This window comes from Coenobita brevimanus, chromosome 117 (genome assembly GCF_032717465.1).
Source record: "Coenobita brevimanus isolate Jiangsu-jjx chromosome 117, ASM3271746v2, whole genome shotgun sequence".
Lineage (NCBI taxonomy): Eukaryota > Metazoa > Arthropoda > Malacostraca > Decapoda > Coenobitidae > Coenobita > Coenobita brevimanus.
The window spans coordinates 930286-947231 of NC_137070.1; positions in this window are offsets into that span (position 1 = coordinate 930286).

Here is a 16946-nt window from a genome sequence, read left to right on the forward strand (position 1 = left end):
TTCGCTGATCGAACGGCGCTTGTGATAAGTACTGGCGAAAAGTACAAGGACACAAGATTTGCCTTGTACTTAAGTCCAAGTACTTGACAATGTACTTAAGTGCAAGTACATTACAACAGATTATTTTTTAGACGTGCTTCTATCAGATTCAGTAGTAAATATGTACTGAAGGTCATTATGGTAATATATTAGTGATGTGACTAACATGAATATAGGGCAGTTATGCCGTAACAAAAGTACCAGTTTGTGTGGTTGTCAGATGTAGACAGTGAACCTCGGCCCACACCGCCTTATATCATTATTACTGTATTGTACTTGAAGAGTACTTTAAAGTACTTGATTTTTTCAAGTACATTTGGCCCAAGTACAAGTACTCAAAATTTTGTACTTAAATCCAAGTACAAGTACTTGACTTGGACCCAAGCCTGGCTTGTATGTAGGGCTGGTGGTGGTACTGTCAGAGCAGAGCGAGTGTGGTCGTGTGTGGGTTGCCGCAGGGGCGTGGGAAGTAATTTCATATTGTGCAGTGTTTGTGCATAAGATGTATTACAGGTAGACTGAAAAATGTTGATTTCATGTACGGTGTGTCGGGGAGAGCAGGTGGAGATTGTCAGGCGTGAAAGGACTGATCTTGCTGGTGAGTCTCTTGAGTGTGTGGAAGAGTTTTGTTATTTGGGAGACATGTTGGAGGTGGGGCTGGAGCAGCTCTGTGGCTAGATTGAGCAGTGGTTGGAAGAAGTTCAGGGAGCTGTTGCCTCTCCTGACATTGAGAGGGCTCTCCCTACGTGCTAAGGGATCTTTGTATGCAGCATGTGTTAGGAGTGTAATGGCGTATGACCTGGGCAGTGAAGGAAGAGGATATTTGCAGACTCAGACGTACAGAAATAACATTGATTAGATTCATGTATAGTGCATCCTTGAATGACAGGCCTGGAGGAGGGGTGGTGTATTGGGGTAGATTGAGATGGTTTGGGTATGTGGAGAGGATGGAGGATGACAGTTGGGTGTGGAGGGTGAGGTGTGAATGTGGATGGTGTGAGAGGCAAACCATAAAAAGACTTGATGCCATAGTGAGACCTCAGGGATAAGGGACTGAACAGGGAGGCTGCCAGAGATTGAGCAGCATAAGGGACTGAACAGGGGGGCTGCCAGAGATTGAGCAGCATAAGGGACTGAACAGGGAGACTGCCAGAGATTGAGCAGCATAAGGGACTGAACAGGGAGGCTGCCAGAGATTGAGCAGCATGGAGAGTTGCCAGTAGGTGACCAAGGCCGATTCGTGCAAGCATATTGGAGCCTTTACAAGCAATACAAAATTAAACTAGTAACCAAGGAGACTCATACCTCATAACTAAGGATCTAACAGTGCAACCCCCCTTCTCATTTTGGGGGGGACCATGTCAGGTGAGAAGCCTACCTGTAAAGGTAAGTAATCAGGTAATAAAATGATAGTTGTGTGGACTTAGTGTATTTAGGCCAGACCTGTGACTAAACGAGGGTGTGTATATGCAGTGTGTGTATTGATGGATATGGGAGCATCTCAGGGCCACTCAGTCAGCCACACCTTTGGATTTCCCAGCAGTTCACTCGTGTATATTCATATGCATTGTGGCATGATCCCACATCCATTACTTATACATTTATTTGTGATCATACAATATTTTTTACAATAAATGATGGCTTTATATGAATGTTTTAATGTATTATCTTGTGCGGTACACTTTCTCGCCTTTAAAGAATTTGGTGATGAGAGGGGGTGTGAGTTGGGGGCAGGGCAGTGTGATGGCAGGGGACAGTGATGTAAACTTAACTGTAAGGAAGTAGTATAAATTAATCCTGTTTTCAATCACGTCAGTCGTTTTGGTGATGAGTGAGGTGTTTTGTGAATCTTAAAAGTACTAAACGCCTAACCCGACACCTGCAGCTGAAGAAATACCCTTGCTCTTGGTGCTCAGACAGTTTTTACCGAGGATGAGGTGGAGGGATGGAGGTGAGAGGTGTATGAGGGAACGGGGGGTGAGTTGGGGGGAGGGTAGTCAAATGGTGGGTGACAGAGCGACTTGGAGGCGTTTTGTCTGCAGCCACCCTTTGCAGGTTTAGGGCGTCAGGCTATAGATTGATAAAACTTAACTCTTTAATCACAATACAAAACACAACCCAAGAACAGCAGCTGAAAAAGAAGAAAATAATGACATGCTGCTGGTGAAGACAAACAATGATTTGAAACTTAAAGGATGTTTTGTTTTAGTGGCTTGTAGTGATAGTGCCAGTTTTTATTCCCTCTGACTACAACTGTTGCATCTTTATCTCTTTTCTGTCGCTACTTCAATGGTCACTGCGCCTCTGAACTGTCTGCTTGCAGCCCTCCGCATCTGTCGGGCACGTAACACCTGTCTAGCAGCAGACTCGCTTCCCTTTTCTGCCCAAACCTGTAATGCAAGAGTTAACGAATATCCCCAGTCCTTCATGTATGCAACAGGTCAACTCTGGAACTTTCTTTGTATATCCCACTGCCTATGACCTTCAGTCTTTTAAACGCGGTGTATCCAGGCATCCCGAAATAAACGGATCTTGAATTTGACTCTGCCTTTTATTATTTGTCAGAGGGAAAAATCATTTGAAGCTTTGTAGCATTTGGTTCATTGTTCCTTGCAGTGAGAAAAGTATATACAGTATCATTTTAGATTATTCTGGCAACTTAAAAATCAGAAGCAATAGTGTTCATGTATCACGTTTGACTTAAAAGATGAGTTGCCTGGGTACGAAATGGCAGGGAAGGCCAGGAATATTATACTGATTTTACACATACTCGATTAGTTGCCTGTTTGCACCACACCATGAGCAATAAATGTAAACTTCAGCCAGTCTCGGTTCAGCTGCGTGTCTGTCTACGATCAAGAACTTAACGAGGGGTGTAAACGTAGCAGCCAGTTCATAAGTAACCCTGTAATATTCTTAAGTGCTATTCCAAGGCTTTTTAAAGGCAAGAAAGTCTCAAAGGCGAGAAATGTGACTTCATGACTTGTAAAACTTGTGGCCATATTGTCATTGGAGTGAAGGGTTTTTTTTTAACGAGGATATGTTCTTGAGAGGAAGGTTATGGCGATATTCCACGAGTTTGGTAAGAGAGTTCGTTTGGTTGTCTTTTGCTCCATAAATTTGAATTAGGAGACTGAGGGATGGAGTGGAGAGGGAGGGAGGGAGTGTGAGGAGACTGAGGGATGGAGTGGAGAGGGAGGGATTGAGTGAGGAGACCCGAGGGAGGGAGTGTAGAGGATGGAGATGGAGAGAATTAACTAGGAGTGTATGTGAGTGAGGTGGAAGGGGAGGCCAAGGATGAGATGGAGGGATGTAGAGGTATGAGAGAGGGAGGTGTAAGTGGGGGGATGGAGTGAGACTAACTAGGAGTGTGAGTGAGGTGGAGAGGGAGACCAAGGGATGGAGTAGAGGATGGTGCAAATTGAAGGGGGATGGAGAGACTAACTAGGAGTGTATGTGAGGTGGAAGGGAAGACCAAGGACGAGATGGAGGGATGGAGAGATATGGAAGGAGGGTGTAGGAAGACTAACTAGGAGAGTGTGTGTGAGTGAGGTGGAGACCAAGGATGAGATGGAGGGATGGAGAGATATATGAGAGGGGGGTGTAAGTTGGGGGAGTGGAGAGTAGGAAATGGAGTGAGGTGAGGGTAGTGGCAGAGGGGGCCGGCCGAGGATGAGATATATGAGAGAGAGGTACAAGAAAGGAGGGTGTAAGTAGGGGGTAGGAGTGTATTTGTGAGAGAGGGAGATGGAGGGGGAGTAAGTTGGGGGGAATGGAGAGTAGGAGACCTAGGAGGGTGTATGTGAGTGAGGTTTTGGGAGAGGCAAGGGAGGGGAGATGAGAATGAGATAGATGGAGTGGAGAGGTATATGAGAGGGAAGGGATGTTGGGGGAATGGAGTAGGAGACTTCATTAGGAGGGTGTATGAGTGAGGTGGGGGGCTGAGGATGAAATAGGGATGGAGAGGTATATGAGAAGGGGGGGGGTGAGCTGGGGGGAGGACAGATAGATGGCAGTGGAGAGAGATTCGTATCGTTACAGGCTCAAGGCGTTTGGCCATAGGTAGATATAGCATGTCCACACCTTCACATATATAGTAATATGGCCGTGAGTTATATAATTTGTTTCATTTGTTTGCTTGAGATTATGCTCTGAACGTCAACTTGGCCTAAAATTTAAAGTCTTTCCAGCCTTAGTCAAGATTTGTAACATATAAAACAAGATGGTAGGCACACTGAAAAGGATTGAATAATTGCTTTGCCTTTCTGTACCTCGAGTTACTATATGTGACACAGCTGGAGAAGAATGAACAATTAGGCCAAGTTAGTAAATAATTATGTTCAGTGGAATGTGATTTTGTTGATATTTAACATGCATCACAACCAGTGCTTTTTTGGTATCATTGAACCCCTTCAGTACCATGATTTAGTGAATTGTTGTTGCCGCCAGACGATTTTACTCAGCTTAAGTCTCTCTCATACTTAAGGCTGTTATGTCCCCTCCAGTATGAGGTCACACCCTTAGCTGAATAAAATCGTGTGGCATCAGCAGGAATAAAATGTCCTCATACTGAAGGGGGTTAATTGGCTCATGTCTTTGGTATACTGTATGCCATGTTGATTAATGGTCCAATTGCTTCCGGTTTAACATGCCTTAGCAATCACAACGTTGCGTGGTGCACACCGTGTTTAGCAATGCATGTTAAGTAGCCCTTTTGATCACTGCTGTATGCCATGTGTTCTTGTAGAGCTCTGCCTGGCATTAGCTGGGCAGAGCAATACAAGACATGGCATCTACACAGTGATTTGAAGGGCACGGTCTTGGAAGCATCTTGGGGTAGGGCACAGAACCTATCTCGATAAATCGGCCACGAAAATACGGACTGGCAACCCTCACCCCTTGGGGTTGCCAGTCCGTATTTCTCTGGCCGATTTATCGAGATGTTTTTTTTGCACCTTGCTCACTGTTGTGTATACCTAGTGGAAATAAAACCAATGTATATTACAATGTCTTTATTATATACATATACCTTTTTTGTATATTACTTATATATGTATAGTACTTTGAAAAATATCAAAGAGAATACCAATAGACATGAATAGTACGAAGGAGACATCACTTCGTACTATTCATGTCTAGTGGTTATTCTCTTTCTGATATTTTTCAAAGTACTATACATATATAAGTAACATAACATTCAAAAATTTGCACTTAGAACAAATTATGAACTTATAAAATACTGACACTTAGAAAATAACAAAGAGGACTGATCATGAACATATATTGATAAGACATGAAAGCATAAAAGAAATATATAAAGTTAAACAAGACACATGGAGCAGGACAGAGGAAGGACACCAGGACAGGTAAAGGTATGACAGGGCAGGACATAGAGATGGAAGGGCAAGAACAGCAGGACACAGTAGGATAAGCTAGACATAGCAGATGGCAGGGCAGGGCACAGTAAGGCAGGACACAGCAGATATGGAAGGGCAGGGCACAGTAGATATGGAAGGGCAGGGCACAGTAAGGCAGGACACAGCAGATATGGAAGGGCAGGGCACAGCAGATATGGAAGGGCAGGACACAGCAGATATGGAAGGGCAGGGCACAGTAAGGCAGGACACAGCAGATATGGAAGGGCAGGGCACAGTAAGGCAGGACACAGCAGATATGGAAGGGCAGGGCACAGTAAGGCAGGACACAGCAGATATGGAAGGGCAGGGCACAGTAAGGCAGGACACAGCAGATATGGAAGGGCAGGGCACAGTAAGGCAGGACACAGCATAGATGGCAGGGCAGGACACAGTAAAGCAAGACACACAACAGGACACAGCAGGGAAGAACACAGTAAGGTAAGACAAGCAGGACACAGCAGATATGGAAGCACAGGGCACAGTAAGGCAGGACACAGCAGATATGGAAGCACAGGGAAGGACCAGCAAGACAAGACAAGCAGGACAGAGCAGATGGAAGGGCAGGACACAGCAAGACAAGACAGGCAGCAGGACACAGCAGATATGGAAGGGCAGGGCACAGTAAGACAAGGCATGCAGGACACGGCACAGTAAGACAAGGCATGCAGGACACGGCACAGTAAGACAAGGCATGCAGGACACGGCACAGTAAGACAAGGCATGCAGGACACGGCACAGATGGAAGGGCAGGATACAGTAAGGCAAGTGCAAGGCAGGACATAACAAAGATGGCAGGACAGGACACAAGCATGAATAGCAGGATGGAAGGACAGGACAGGGCAGGGATGATAGGACAGGACAAGAGGATGGCTGTGTATTGCAAGGGTGCAGGGGAGGGCATGGCTGTGGTGAGTTGCAGGGGAGGGCATGGCTGTGGTGAGTTGCAGGGGAGGGCATGGCTGTGGTGAGTTGCAGGGGAGGGCATGGCTGTGGTGAGTTGCAGGGGAGGGCATGGCTGTGGTGAGTTGCAGGGGAGGGCATGGCTGTGGTGAGTTGCAGGGTGGTGGTGGTAGGGTGGGTTGCAGAGTGGTGGTGGTGGTGGTGGTGGTGGTAGGGTGGGTTGCAGGGTGGTGGTGGTGGTGGTGGTGGTAGGGTGGGTTGCAGGGTGGTGGTGGTGGTGGTGGTGGTAGGATGGGTTGCAGGGTGGTGGTGGTGGTGGTAGGATGGGTTGCAGGGTGGTGGTGGTAGGATGGGTTGCAGGGTGGTGGTGGTAGGGTGGGTTGCAGGGTGATGGTGGTGGTGGTGGTGGTGGTGGTGGTGGGGTGGGTTGCAGGGTGGTGGTGGTGGTGGGGTGGGTTGCAGGGTGGTGGTGGTGGTGGGGGTGGGTTGCAGGGTGGTGGTGGTGGTGGGGTGGGTTGCAGGGTGGTGGTGGTGGTGGGGTGGGTTGCAGGGTGGTGGTGGTGGTGGTGGTAGGGTGGGTTGCAGGGTGGTGGTGGTGGTGGGGTGGGTTGCAGGGTGGTGGTGGTGGTGGGGTGGGTTGCAGGGTGGTGGTGGTGGTGTAGGGTGGGTTGCAGGGTGGTGGTGGTGGTGGTGGTGTAGGGTGGGTTGCAGGGTGGTGGTGGTGGTGGTGGTTGGTGGGTTGCAGGGTGGTGGTGGTGGTGGTGGTAGGGTGGGTTGCAGGGTGGTGGTGGTGGTGGTGGTAGGGTGGGTTGCAGGGTGGTGGTGGTGGTGGTGGTAGGGTGGGTTGCAGGGTGGTGGTGGTGGTGGTAGGGTGGGTTGCAGGGTGGTGGTGGTTGAGAGGTTGGATGGATGGCAAGGTGAGGAGGGAAGAAGAAGGAGGAGGAGGAAAGAAGGAAGAGAGGAGAGGAGAAAGGAAGAAGAGAGGAGGAGGAAGGAAGACGAGGAAAAGAGGATGGAAGGAAGAAGAGAGGAAGGAAGAAGACGAGAGGACGGAGGGACGGGAGGAAGAGGAAGGAAGGAGGGGAGGAAGAAGAGGAAGCCTAATACAATCCTTAACTATATAAATACAAAAACACACACACAATAAACACTCCAAGCTGTTTTTCTTTGTCATATTAATGCCAACATGGGGTATCACCAGTTTAAGCTTCGGAAATAAATAATAATAATAATAATAATAATTCACTGACAAACTCCTATCAGTAATTCCTCACTTAAGATACTTTCACCAGGCTCAGTTTCTCTCTTAGCCAGTCCAAACTACACCTTTCACATAATATGCTTCTTAATCTCAAAGGTCTGCCGTGAAAGATCAATGTTAATTCATCTAATAATACTAATTCGAATTTCACACAAGAAGATGAACGTTAATTTGATTTAAAAATATTAAATCGATTTTAGAACAAAGATGAACGTTAATTAGGTCTAAAAATATCAATTCAAATTTAAAACAGAGACCAACGTTCATTTGATGTAAAAATATTATTCATTCAAACATAACACCAATATATATCTTGCTACTTAGTGTCTGTCTTGCACATGATCCTTCAGTGCAGGAAGTAAGGGCCTCTTGCTGGCACCCAACCCTACCTTCACACAACGGTCACCTACACCAATATATATCAATTATTAAATGAGGAATTACTTTCTGCTGGTATTATACACAAAACAAAACTCACAATTGACACACAGTTTGTAATAGTGTGGAAAATATGTCTTTAGATAACAGATGAATGGGTTTATATTTCAATTCTATGCATATATATACTAAGCTTCTTGAATCCATCCATCCATCCATCATCCAATCCTACACTGCCCCATGAGGACCCTAGGAGCCCTGGCTGACATTAAGGGTGTGTGGTGGGCCTGCAGAAGTGGGTCAGTATTTTCGTATTGTTCGTATATCACTTGTAAACGCTCCAACATGCTTGCCTTGGTCACCTATTGGCTGCTTGATCTCTGGCAGCCTCCCTATTCAGTGCCTTATCCCTGAGTTCACACACTATGACCTCATCCCAGGTCTTTTTCAGTCTGCCTCTCGCAATCCTACCCCTGATTCTGTCACTTTTTATTACTCTTCTTTCCTTTTCAGGTGGCTTTACACTGAGTGACAAGCCTAAAGGTTTCTTGTAAGCCAGGAAACCATTTACAACGCTGGGTGGTAACCATATAACCCAACCATACGTGTTCCCTGCGTGTGAACAACAAAGTGACAAGCCTCAAGGTTTCTTGTAAGCCAGGAAACCATTTACAACGCTGGGTGGTAACCATATAACCCAACCATACGTGTTCCCTGCGTGTGAACAGGTTCTTGGCAAGGGGTTAGTGCCCCTCCCTGTAAAACAACCAACTCTAAATGACCACCCCTTATGGGATTATGGCGTCTGGCTATAGGCAGACAACACTGAATTTCACAGATATATATATTTTTTCTCTCCCCCTAAAACGGCCCCCACTCAGAAGGAACTGTGCTGTGAAAGGCATAGGGAATATCACAGCACAGGTCCCTGGCTCCGACCACCTGCAATACCAGAGGCGTAAGTGCAGCCCGGAAGCCTAAGTGTAAGTGCAGTACCAGCAGCCTATGTGTAAGTGCAGTACCAGCAGCCTATGTGTAAGTGCAGTACCAGCAGCCTATGTGTAAGTGCAGTACCAGCAGCCTATGTGTAAGTGCAGTACCAGCAGCCTATGTGTAAGTGCAGTACCAGCAGCCTATGTGTAAGTGCAGTACCAGCAGCCTAAGTGTAAGTACAGTACCAGCAGCCTATGTGTAAGTGCAGTACCAGCAGCCTAAGTGTAAGTGCAGTACCAGCAGCCTAAGTGCAGGTCAGGCAGTTACTGTGGCTGCCATCCACTTTTTTCCTTCTCTAACTCTATTTCTACTACTTCAGACGGTACATAGCTACTACCACACACTAAATAACACCACACTACCACACAACACTCACTGCATGTACCACAGTGTAATGCTTCCTGCCACACCACACATTTACCACAGTGTAAGGCCTCCTCCCACACCACACCACACACACTACCACATGTACCACAGTGTAATGCTTCCCACCACACCACACCACACATTTACCACAGTCTAAGGCCTCCTCCCACACCACACACATGCACCACACCACACTACCACAAAACACTCACCGCACGTACCACAGTGTAATGGTTCCTGCCACACCACAACCACACATTTACCACAGTGTAAGGCCTCCTCCCACACCACACCACACACACTACCACACCACACTCACCACATTTACCACACTGTAATCCACAGAGTTATACAATGCTAAAACAGCTGAAGATGATATTGACACATTTACTAACATGCTCTAAAATTGACTTATGCTCTCTCTCTCTCTCTTGCTCTAAAAATGACTTATTCTCTCTCTCTCTCTCTTGCTCTAAAAATGGCTTATGCTCTCTCTCTCTTTTGCTCTAAAAATGACACGCTCTCTCTCTCTCTCTCTCTCACACACTCTCTCTAACTTGCTCTAAAAATGGCTTATGCTAACTCTCCCCCTCTCTCTCTCTCTCTTGCTCTATAAATGACCTATGCTCTCTCTCTCTATTCCACACACTTATAAACTCTTAAACACAAATCAGAATTAAGATATACAACTAAAATATTACAATACAACGCATATCTATAGCCAGCTTATCTCCACCTGACAATACAAGGCCTTAGTCATGAGTCTCCTTGGTTACTAGTCAAATTACCTTCAGTACTAACTCATTGGGGTATTAAATAGGCCTTAGTGATGAGGTAGGGATGAGTCTCCTTGGTTACTAGTCAAATTACCTTCAGTACTAACTCATTGGGGATTAAATAGGCCTTAGTGATGAGTCTCCTTGGTTACTAGTCAAATTACCTTCAATACTAACTCATTGGGGTATAAAATAGGCCTTAGTGATGAGTCTCCTTGGTTACTAGTCAAATTAACCAGTACTAAATCATTGGTGTCATTCAATAGGCGTTAGTGATGAGTCTCCTTGGTTACTAGTCAAATTAACTCTCCACTCTAAGTACACATGAAACAAACTAATAGGGTATGAGTCTCCTTGGTTACTAGTCAAATTAACTCTCTAGTCTGACTACACTTGACCATAATCAAGCTAGAAGAGGGTGAGTCTCCTTGGTTACTAGTCAAATTAATCCAGGCTAGAGGTTATAAATGCTTGTCAGGCGAAACAAACAGACTATAGAATTAAACAGAGAAATACACCAAAAAAACACACCCACACATCAATATATAAACGGCAGGGGACAGGGCGACTTGGAGGCGATTTGTTTGTGGCCACCCCAAACGGGATTGAGGTGTCTGGCAATAGATAGATAGATAGATCAATATATAAACATAGAGTCAGCCACAGGAAAAACACGCATCAAAAAAACATGAACCGTATTGACGACAAACGTTCGTATATATGCACACACACACACACGAGAGAGAGAGAGAGAGAGAGAGAGGTGTTTATGATTCTCTCTCTCCCTTCCACACAAACACACACACACACACGAGAGAGAGAGAGATAGAGATAGAGAGAGAGAGAGAGGTGTTTATGATTCTCTGTCTCCCTTTCACACACACACACACACACACACACACACGAGAGAGAGAGAGAGAGAGAGAGAGAGAGAGGTGTTTATGATTCTCTCTCCCTTTCACACACACACACACGAGAGAGAGAGAGAGAGAGAGAGAGAGAGAGAGAGGTGTTTATGATTCTCTCTCTCCCTTCCACACACACACACACACGAGAGAGAGAGAGAGAGAGAGAGAGAGAGAGAGGTGTTTATGATTCTCTCTCCCCCTTTCACACACACACACACACACGAGAGAGAGAGAGAGAGAGAGAGAGAGAGAGAGAGAGGTGTTTATGATTCTCTCTCCCTTTCACACACACACACACACACGAGAGAGAGAAAGAGAGAGAGAGAGAGAGAGGTGTTTATGATTCTCTCTCTCTCTCCCTTTCACACACACACACACACACACACACGAGAGAGAGAGAGAGAGAGAGAGTGTTTATGATTCTCTCTCTCTCTCCCTTCCACACACACACACACACACACACACGAGAGAGAGAGAGAGAGAGAGAGGTGTTTATGATTCTCTCTCTCCCTTTCACACACACACACACACACACACACACACACACACACACACACACACGAGAGAGAGAGAGAGAGGTGTTTATGATTCTCTCTCTCCCTTTCACACACACACACACACACACACACACACACACACACACACACACACGAGAGAGAGAGAGAGAGAGAGAGAGAGAGAGAGAGGTGTTTATGATTCTCTCCCTTTCACACACACATACACGAGAGAGAGAGAGAGAGAGAGTGTATATGATTCTCTCTCCCTTTCACACACACACACACACACACACACACACACACACACACACACACACACACACACACACACACACACGAGAGAGAGAGAGAGAGAGGTGTTTATGATTCTCTCTCCCTTTCACACACACACACACACACACACACACACATTCTCCCACTGAATGACCCACCAAGGCCTTCCCTACCAAACAGTTTACCATTTTTATTTAATGCAAGGAAGAAGGAACCCAAGGCCAGGAGACCACAAACCATTCCTTCAAGAAAAAACAAAAACAATACAAAAGAGAGCCAAATTCAAGATGCGTTCATTGCGAGATGCCTGGACACACTGCGTTTGAAAGACTGGAGGTCATAGGCAGTAGGAAATACAGACAGAGGGGGACAGTTCCAGAGTTGACCCGTTGCATACATGAAGGACTGGGAGTATTGGTTAACTTACCTACCTACCTACCTACACTGGAGGTCATAGGCAGTAGGAAATACAGACAAAGGGAGACAGTTCCAGAGTTGACCCTACAATACAAAAGAGAGCCAAATTCAAGACCCGTTTATCTCGAGATGCCTGGACACACTGCGTTTGAAAGACTGGAGGTCATAGGAAGTAGGAAATACAGACAGATGGAGACAGTTCCAGAGTTGACCCTACAATACAAAATAGAGCCAAATTCAAGACCCGTTTACTTCGAGATGCCTGGACACACTGCGTTTGAAAGACTGGAGGTCATAGGCAGCAGGAAATAGACAGAATGATCATTAAACTAGGATATACATGAAGCAACACCACTCAACATGCTACTTAACCTCTGACATGCTTGTTAGTGCTAAACCTCAGGTCAGTTTAGGTCAATACGTTTTTCTTGTTAACGCAGGGATGGAAAACAACGGAGGCTGTGAGATATAATACACAAAGGAGAGCAAAATTCAAGATCTGTGACTTCTGGAGGTCATAAGCAGAGGGATATGCCGACTAAGACAGTTCCAGAGTTGATCTGTTGCCAATGAAAATCTTCCAGGACAAATTCAAGCTCCGTTAATTCTGAACGCCCTCCACACATTGCGTTTATGGGTCTGGAGGTCATAGGCAGAAGGAAATACAGAATGAGGAAGACAATTTCACAGCTGAGGTCATAGGCAGGGGAAAATACAGACTAGGGAAGACAATTTGATAGCTGATACTGCGTTTGAGAGACTGGAGGTCATAGGCAGTGGGAAATACAGGCAGAGGGAGACAGTTCCATAGTTGACCTGTTGCCAGTTAGAATCAACCAAAGGACAAGGTTACATATATTTTTTTCCAGCATATGAGAGAGGGGGGTGCGAGTTGGGAGCAGGGCAGTGAAATGGTGGGGGACAGGGTGACGTGGAGGCGATTTGTTTGTGGCCACCCTGAACGGGATTGAGGCGTCTGGCAATAGATAGATACAGATATTTTTTCCTGTGGCTGACTGTGCACTACATAATAAAAATAATAATAATAATAATAATAATAATAATAATAATAATAACATAACAACACAATAGGCATCACAATATAACACAACCAATTTAATAATAATAATAATAATAATAATAATAATAACCATAACACCATAATAACATAATAGGCATCACAATATAACAACCAATTTAATAATAATAATAATAATAATAATAATAATAATAATAATAACAACACAGGCATCACAATATAACACAACCAACATCAATAATTCAGGAAAGAGCTTCACAGAGACCTAATTTAATTCCTGGCTGAAAAACCTTTGAGCATAAGCCCTTGTATGTGCCACAGTTTATCTATCTGTGACCCCCTTCATGGGCTGGAGGTGTCTGGCAATAGATAGATAGATAGATAAAAGGGGAGGGTAAATATCTGGTGCTTAAAGTGAGTGAATTTTAAGTAATGACTGAGGCAAAGGTAAGAGGGTATATTTGACCTGTTAAACAATGCAATCAATGGATGTAAACAAGCGATATACATCAGGGACAGGGCGACTTGGAGGCGATTTGTTTGTGGCCACCCCAAACGGGATTGAGGCGTCTGGCAATAGATAGATAGACAGATAGATAGAATACACATGAAGGGATATGGGGAGCAGAAAATGATGCAGGGTAGAGATGAGTTGAGCTTCACCACATCAATCATCAATAACCTCATCAATATCAGACATTATACTCATCACTGCAATCATCAATCATCAATATAATCATCATCATCATCATCATCATCAATACCTCTTGTTCTCACACACGCTGGGGTACAGTATGGTGCAAAATAAGACGAAACCCATGGGATCAGATATATATGAACCACCCTGTATTTTTCAACACCTGTGGCATATAACCAGGACTCACTGCACCTGGTGATGTACAGGCAGGTGCAAAAGTACGCCAACAATTCTCTGCCAGAACTAACTTAGGTCACTCTTCCCTAAATGACCAGAGTGACATTCCTTCTCTTGCTCTTTTAACAGATGCTTTGGAGACACCTTGCTAGGGAAATGATTAGATATTGAAGCCGTCAGGTTATACAGCCTTGGGTTCCTTTACAAATGCCTCTACAGGACAAAGGTGGACCTAGATGAGAAGGGTAATTATGGTGTGCAATCGTTACCACATCAACTATTTCCCACAACACCTTCCATTGCTACAGCTGGCAGAGGAGTGTCAACGTACTTCTGCCCATGCACAGGATAGGTAACTTCCTATATGTTTCGTAGTCTGTGGCCAATTGTCTATAACCTCACTCGCTTTACTCCAATCTGGCGAAAAACGTGGAACTCTAGAAATTGACACCTGTGATTTGACTCATAACCAAGGAGATTCATTCCTACTGCACAATTACGGTTCAGGGACTCTCAAGTACAATGGATACTCTCTGATATAATTTACTATCCTGTGGTGTTATACGAGCTGACAGGTACCTGGAGGTGTAAGGAGTACGCTGTAAGTGGATGTGCCGCATATGGTATTACACGAGTCAGTACCTGGTGCCTGTGTACATAAGGTATTACACATGAGTCAGTAGCTGGGGCGTGTACATAAGATATTACATGAGTCAGTAGCTGGTGCCTGTGTACATAAGGTATTACATGAGTCAGTAGCTGGTGCCTCTGTACATCAGGTATTACATGAGTCAGTAGCTGGTGCCTGTGTACATAAGGTATTACATGAGTCAGTAGCTGGTGCCTGTGTACATCAGGTATTACATGAGTCAGCAGCTGGTCCTGTGTACATCCGGTATTACATGAGTCAGTAGTTCATCCCAGGTCTCTTGACAAACAGGGGGAAATGAGTAATTGGTGAATGACTGTGTGGGTGTGAGTGTGTTGTCCAGCATCTGATACACGTGGGCAAAGTGTGCAGCGTGTGGCTTGCGATACCCGCTTAAGAACATATGCCCAATCCCCGAAGCACTGCCTACGCCGTGAGACATAAACGAAAACACTGGCTATCCTTACAACCCCCCCATAGAGCATTCCTTGATTATTACAAGCAAGGGCTGTGTGTGTGTTTACCTATCATCCACCTGTGTGCTACTTATCCTTCCAACACAGGCACTGATGACCCCTTCTCGACGTCCGACAGCCCCCGCTACCGATGTCAGAACCGATATACATCATGGCAGACCCTGGTGGGCTGTGTGTGCTGTCTAATACCCAACCACCCAGCCATTCCCCAATCCCCAAAAACCCCACTGGCAGCAAAGGGACCTGGGGCGGCGCTACACGACAGGATTATGGCAACTAATCCGACACAAATTCTTAAGCTTAATTTTACAATGCACATTCTTTGTTCATATACTAACAGCGCAAAACTCTAACCTTCTCAGTCTGACTTGGTGCATATTTCATTACAAGCGCACCCTTATTCGGGAAGACATTTTTGAACCTTATTCTTACGATGCACCTTTGAGAAATGAGTTACTTGAGAGGAGCATGTGGAGTGACGTGGAGGGACAGGTTGACGAATGAAGAAGTGAAGGAACGCTGTGGGGTGGATGTGGATGTGGTTGAGAAGATTAGGAGAAATACACTGAGGTGGTTTGGACATGTGGAGAGAATGGAGAGTGAAAGACTGACTAAGAGGGCGTATGTAGGTGAGGTGGAGGGAGGGAGAGGGAGGGGTAGACCGAGGATGAGGTGGAGGGATGGAGTTGAGAGGTATATGAGGGAGGGGGGGGGGTGAGTTGGGGGTAGGGTAGTCAAATGGTGGGTGACAGAGCGACTTGGAGGCGTTTTGTCTGCGGCCACCCTTTGCGGGATTAGGGCGTCGGGCTATAGATAGATAGATAGACCTACACTTTGGCGCTTATTCATTTACAAGCGTGCCAGTACTTAGCGATACAATTTCCACAAGGAGGAATCGACAGGGCTGAGGTTTGTAAACACGTAACGCCAAGCAAGGATGACGGGTGTGGGGGATTGACACGGAAAGCATGACAACACACACACGAGTCCCTGAACCACCTGGCCACACCACAGGCTATAAAACAACCCTATCCACTGCGCATCAATACAACCATCAATAATCATCAATATAATCATCACAGGCATACCTGGGGTGTCTCTTAGGTGGCTGGGGAGGCTTGGCAGGGAATCTCATCAGTAAATCACCCCAACCTCAAATAACACACGCCACTTTGAACTACCACTAGACCTTGTTCAACTTAGAGACACACTTCTATGAGCACGCAAAGGCAGGAAAAGTAAGATTAGGGATTGTATCACAGAGATCTTGCAGTATATCTATCTAGCCCTTCCTCCAATCTATCTACTGTGTGTATCTGTGTAAAGTTTACATGTGTGTACTTGTGTAGTGTAAATGTATCTATCACACAATTCTTGCAGTCTATCTTATCTATTTAACCCTTCCTTTAATCTATCTATTGTGTACGTGTAATGTCTATCTATCTATCTGTCTATCTATCGCTTGAAATAACACTGGGCTGAGGCAATAGGGGGAGATGCTAGTCATGAAGAAGTGCTACTTACTGTACTCTTGTTACTCTGGCATAAAATTAGCATCTTAGCAATAGTTTACAGAATGCTAGTCACGAAGAAGTGCAATGGGATGGATAGACTATGCCGTGGTGACTGATAGGAACACGAAATCTCAGGCATTAATAGGCTATGTACCAGAAACTATCTATC